The sequence below is a fragment of the Schistocerca serialis genome, chromosome 6 (assembly GCF_023864345.2).
Source record: "Schistocerca serialis cubense isolate TAMUIC-IGC-003099 chromosome 6, iqSchSeri2.2, whole genome shotgun sequence".
NCBI classification, from domain to species: Eukaryota; Metazoa; Arthropoda; class Insecta; order Orthoptera; family Acrididae; genus Schistocerca; species Schistocerca serialis.
Window position 1 is genome coordinate 479,339,370 of NC_064643.1, and position 6,662 is coordinate 479,346,031.

At 44.5% G+C, this 6,662-nt stretch overlaps 1 pseudogene; it reads left to right on the forward strand.

The window, feature by feature from the left end:
• The first annotated feature begins 6,275 nt into the window (after positions 1-6,275).
• On the forward strand, positions 6,276-6,393 carry LOC126485369 (5S ribosomal RNA; annotated as a pseudogene).
• The last annotated feature ends 269 nt before the right edge of the window (positions 6,394-6,662 follow it).

The window sequence follows — 6,662 nt, forward strand, 5'->3', positions numbered from 1 at the left end:
ACTAGCGAGTAATAAATAAGGAGCCAGAACAACTCCATTAAGAACAATTGTCCAAGATCTTTGCTTTGCCTCGGTGCCATATATATGCCCCTTGCGTTGCAGATACATACCAGCTAAAAATGTCAGTACAGACCAAAATGACACATGCAGACTATCAACAGGATGTATGAAACCCGTATCACTTGGCAAGCCTATCGGATTCTCAGCTCCTGAATCTCGAAGAATTTCTCATTAGCACAGTGGAAATTTTAGAAGGACTTTCAGTGAACGCCACCCGCTGCACAATGCTCAGTACTGAGTCAGAGAGCCCCTGAAGGATAACCCTGCCTCAAAAAAGATGCTCAGCGGCAATTCATCAAGCTGGAATACTTGCAGAATACTGAATCTCATTTCTAACATGTCTCAACTACTCTACCGGATGTACCCCTGACGAACAATGGTTTACCAAGAACGAAGAACTGGACGTGATCCGACATTGTGCTGAAAAAAATTTAAAAGAAATTTTCCGGACAAGAAAAAGTAAATTAAGTACATACCAAACGAAGTGAAAGTATCCTAGCACTAAGCTTCCATACAATACTAACAAAAATTTGACTACACCAGGACTAGCACTTGGATCTGAAAGCTAACCTCTTCTAGGATTCCCTTTCTCGAATGACGTGTTTGGGAACAAGCTTTCATTTCCCGTATCAGAGTATTTGAGGAGTTGTAAACGACCGGTGAGCCCTGTCGGGATGTCTGCTGCCCCGATAGGAGGTGGCGCCGCTGGCGAGTGATGTGTCTCCACAATGCGAAGCGTAGCAGCTATGTACAGTACGTAGCGGCGGGAGCGCGCCGTGCATCAATGATCAATGGCTTTGTAGTCGGCTGCAAATGGCTGCTTACTAATTCACGCGCTATCTGCCGATGGCTTGTTTAGATAGCGAGCGCGCCGTTGATCAACACGATCGATCGCGTCCCTGCCCCCCCCCCCTCCCCCTCTGCGCCGCTCCAGCACCGTACCTGCTGTGCGTGAAATAACGGAGGCGTGTTGCACCCCGTGCTCACGGCTTTGTCTCGAGGCCGCCCGGCTGTCTCCATGTTTTGCTAATTCCCACCTGCGGGTACCCGGCTGCCTCTGCGGAGGAGACTAAAGCGAAACACGTCCCTTGGCATCCCACCTGAAACCACGATAACAATGGGATATTATACAGTGTGTAAATTTTAAGTTGACAAACCAGAATAACTAGAAAAATAAGCTCCACACGAAAAATATGTGTAGAATCGAAAGTTGATTATTTTAGAGAGGGACATCTGCTGGTGCTAAAATTAGCCGAGGAGGCAACTTTAAAATTTCAAATGGGAACCCCCATTTTTATTGCAGAATCAGATTATACATAAAAAACTACGTACATTTTGTCTTAAATATTTGTTTTGGTTCTTGGTAGTTGGCGCTGTAATTCAAGAAAATCCATGTTCTCATTTTTGTGTGGAAAATGGTTACGGATAAATAAAAAATACTTATTTACTTCGTACATTTTGATTTGCTAAAACTGAAACTCTCCCTCTCACCCCATAGGGTGGGGTTTGAGAGACAGGAATTAGAGTTTTACAAATGCTGACCCCAATATTAATTTTTTGTCGATGATATTTCGGTCAACATTTGTAAAACTCTAATTGCTGTCTCTCAAACCCCACGCTATGGGGAGAGAGGGAGAGTTTTAGGTTTAGCGGTTCGAAATTTTACAAAGTAAATAAGTATTTTTTATTTATTTATCCGTAACCATTTTCCACGCAAAAATGAGAACATGGATTTTCTTGAATTCCAGTGCCAACTACCAAGAATCAAAACAAATGCTTAAGACAAAATGTAGGTAGTTTTTTTAATGTAGAATCTGATTTTGCAACAAAAATGGGGGTTCCCAGTTGAAATTTTAAAGTTGCCTCCCGCCTCACCCCCAGGGGGCTGGGGTGGCCGTCTAATTTTAGCACCAGCAGATGTCCCCCCTCGATAATAATCAACTTTGGCCTCTACACATTTTTTCGTGTGAATCTTATTTTTGTACTTATTCTGGTTTGACAACTTTAAATTTACGCCCTGTATATCGCATTCTTTTAAGTTTTTTTAAACGTTGATGAAATTTTCTGTGGTTATCAGGCGAGTCGTGTTGTCGCCACGTTTCGACTAGTTTCCTAAAAGTCATTTTCAGGTGAAGTGTTGGGTTCATGCCTAGTTCGTTCCTTTACTGCTGCTAGCCCGCAGACTCCTTTGCCGAGGCTCCGATTGGTGTACCAGTCGCGTTCCTGGGGAAGATATGTCGCTGCCGGGGCCAGGGTAACTACAGGATTGTGGGGTCTCAGCGTCGAATCCTGGTGCTGTCCGTCTACTCCGTCCACTACAAGAGCCACACTCGCATCGGGTTTTTCTCAGGGCATTTCTGCTAATGTCACATCCCATGAGGAGTTCAGTTGGAAACAGCTGATCCTATTGACAAGATCGTCATGTATTCTTATTTCCACTACTTAATTGATATCCGAATACTAGGACCCGTTGGAGCGTCACAGCACCTTTATCAAAACGAGAGATGTATCGCTGCAAAAATGTTCAAATGGGCGTCGAATCTTATGGGACTTAATTGCTAAGGTCATCAGTCCCTAAGCTTACACACTACTTAACCTAAATTATCCTAAGGGCAAACACACACACCCATGCCCGAGGGAGGACTCGAACCTCCACCGGGACCAGCCGCACAGTCCACGACTGCAGCGCCTTATACCGCTCGGCTAATCCCGTGCGGCTGTATCGTTGCGTCTGGCCTATGTACTGCCTGACAAACTCGGAACTGACGCTATAGACGGTTCTTGCCCGTAGGTGGTCTCTGACTGACCAAAGCATATTCTTGATTTCAACCGTTGAGCGTAAACTGGTTTCTATATTGTGCTTTTGTACTATCCTGGAAATCTAGGTTGTGGGCAACCCTATATACAGAAGGGACGCCAGGCAGTAGCTTTCTTCTTCTTGATTATTTTCTTTCTCATTCATACTCGGTAGGTGAGCGCGTCTCCTACTAGCCGTTTCTGCGAAAGGTTTCGCGCAAATGCTATAAAATAGTAGTCAGACTTTCCTTGTGGTATATGATTTTCGCTGTGTGTATTAGTACAGTGATCATAGATTTTCAAACATTGTTATCAGTTGTAAGCACGAATATCCTGTATGCATAGGAAATATGATTAAAAAACTAAATGTGGAGTATGACTACAAAAAACTCGATGATGTAGTAGTTATTCGCAGAAAAAGAGGCTCATTAGAGGGAACAGTAAATGTGTTACAGGAAGCCAGACAATCCAGTGACCTTGCTGTCGATGAAATGAAGACCAAGTGCACGAGTCTCACTTGGAAGTAAAATAACAACCATAATACATTATCAGAAGCAGAATTTAGTTTTGAATATTTGGAGACCTTTCATATCTGGGAACTGATATTAACCAAAGAAATTCCATGCCAACTGCAACAAATTCCCACATAGCAAGTGGTCATGGATGATTCCATACGTGCGAGGAGTTGCTGGCCTCCAGTATACTAAGCTGTAGATATACAGGGCGAACATAAAGTCTTTCCCTGATTACAAAAATTTATTTCTAAGGAAGTATGCTGGATACAGCTTTGTGGTGTCTTGCAAGTGGTAGCTTACCTCATGGTAACTTCGTGGGTTAAGCTAACGTTTGCAGCAAACCGCGCAGCGGTATTAGCATAGGTCCTTACAAATAAATTTTTGTAATCAGGGAAAAACTTTATGCTCACCCTCTACAGGGTCGGTAGCAAACTATGGATATGAAACCTGGTCATTAACGGGTAATGACGAGTAGCAGCTCCAAATATTTAAACGTAAGATGCTACACAGGAGGTATAGGTCAGTTCGGGTCAATGATGATACATGTAGAACTACAACAAGTGCTAAGTTGGATCTCCTAGTACAAGATGATGACTGTTGATAACTCGCCGTTGAGCGCCCGTAAGCACCAAACAAGATACTGACATTGTCAGATCAATAATTAATTGACATGTTCTAGAATGATTTCTGAAAGAACGAAAAAAAGGCTTACGTATGAAGGCCATCTTAGGAGAAGACAGGAAGACCAAAGGAGCGGTGGATGGATGATGTGGAAGAGGATGTAAAAGTTCTCAGATTTGGAGGGTGACAAAGAACCGCACTGGAAAGGGGAAACCTGTTTAAGAGACTAAGACCAACACAGGATTGTACAGCCACGACAAGAAGAACAAATGCAGAAAAACATGTCGTACGACAGTTTGTTACCCTGTCCAACATTCCTTCCGATGTAGTGACTTACTTTCTGGTAGCAACTCTCGTAGAGTGGCAGACCCTAGAAAATTCTATCATTTGTACTTTCCCGCGTATTCTATAGATATCTGTCTCTCTCTGCACAGCAAGATAACATCAGATGCTGGTCAGTAGAACCTGTATCTCAATAAATCGGGCTCGTCACTATTCTTTAGTATCTGCCGTATTGACATGAGACACTTGTAACTTTAAAATTAAACTATACAATCAGGGTGCTAACACATTTTTATCGAGTCAAAGAAAGGCTCTCTTTCAAATCACCGAGAAAATGTGTAGAATGGCATTGCTTAACATTCGTGACAAAATGTGTCTCATTGAACTAACACGAAATCTTGAAATAATTTATATAATTAAAGAAATATATGGTTCCAAAATCAGTAACTGGTTCACAGAAGATTTGACATCTATACAAAATTAGTCCATCTGTACAGTGTGCAGGGAGCTGTTACTCTAATGGAGACGCAGCCAGCAAATCTGTACCTCTGCTGGTTAAGCTAGCCAGTTTAGATATGACTCGGGTACTCCAGATCTTGCTCTTCAATATCTTTTAATTCAAATGTCTACGTCGCTTAGTATTCCATTGAAAATAAAATAACTCATACTAAACATATGTAGCTAAGAGAGCTTCCCCATACGATTGCACCTCCAGTAATCATGTTGTTACTAAATTACTGACACTGTCATTGATGCATATTAGCGCAATAACAGTCCGTTAATCCCCGCATTTAGCATTTCAGTGGTCAATCAGAATACAGATTCTCCCTCTACGGTCCCTCGTCTCTTGGAGCGATACGTAAGCACCTTCTCGTGCTACAACACAATTTACCGTCCGTCATAAATAGCGAGCTATTGTCACAGGATGCGTGTTTATGATGTTGCCCGTGCTTCTGGGTGAGATCAGCTGCTAATACTTGTCTATCGGGAGACAGTAGAACGAAACGCTTGAAGAACAGCAGGTTAAGAGCAGAGGGAAGAAACTGCCATGGAAAGCGCCCTGAGAAAATAAGCCTCTACGACAATCAGTACTGGTAGTAAGGGCAGTTTGCGGACCTGCTTGTCACCTGCGACAGCTATGCAAGGATAGGGTATCATACAATTGCTCGTTACCGTAGCCATAGCCCGTGTTCGTTATAAAGATGTCCATTCCATGGATGTGTAGTGTTGTTACCGTGGCTGGTAGCATGTACAAGGGGCACGAACAACGTCGGGTGTTGAATGATCACTGTGAAGACCCAGAGATGTCATGTAGTATGCGACAACGTTATCAGCGCCACACAGAGTATGAGGATAGCTCATTGTGGGTCTGTGCTCGGGTGGTCCAGTTGTGCAATATCAAAATTTATGGGTCATCTGGATGTGATCATCGCCCAATGATGGACTGCATGGAAACAAATGTAGACATACTCGACATCCAAATTCAGGTCGTTCACGTCTGGTCATCGCAAAGGACGGTCGCCGTATTGTGCGCCAGGCGCATCATAACCCTTTCACATCTGCGCCTGCCATCCGAGAACAGGTAATTGACTCCTTGCACCATTCTGTGTCATCCCACAAGCTTGCTAAGAGACTAGCAGCATCTGGACTTGGAAACTACCATTGGCTGCCACTAACACCACAACACAAACGCCTGTATCTGTACCGGCGCCGTAACGGGTAAGAAGTTTCCAACTTCTTTTTTAGTTTACGCCCCAAGAGGGAAGTCTGCCCCCGGTAGCTGAGTCGTCAGCGTGACAGAATGTCAATCCTAAGGGCCCGAGTTTGATTCCCGGCAGTGTCGGAGATTTTCTTCGCTCGTGGACTGGGTATTGTGTTTTCCTAATCATCATCATTTCATCAGCATCGACGCGCAAGGCGCCGAAGTGGCGTCAAATCGAAAGACTTGCACCTGGCGAACGGTCTACCCGGCGGGAAGCCCTAGTCACACATCATTTATTTAGCAACGGCCTTGCCGCAGTGGATACACCGGTTCCCGTCAGATCACCGATGTTAAGCGCTGTCGGGCGTGACCGGTACTTGGATGGGTGACCATCCGGGCCGCCATGCGCTGTTGCCATTTTTGGGGATGCACTCAGTCTCGTGATGCCAATTGAGGAGATACTCGACCGAATAGTAGCGGCTCCGGTCAAAGAAAACCATCATAACGACCGGGAGAGCGGTGTGCTGACTACACACGCCTCCTATCTGCATCCTCATCTGAGGATGACACGGCGGCCGGATGGTCCCGAGGGCCATTTGTGACCTGAAGGCGGAGTGCTTTCAAGAGGTAATACGGCGGGGATTCGGTGATGGTTTGGGCAACCATATCGTGGTATTCCGTCGGTG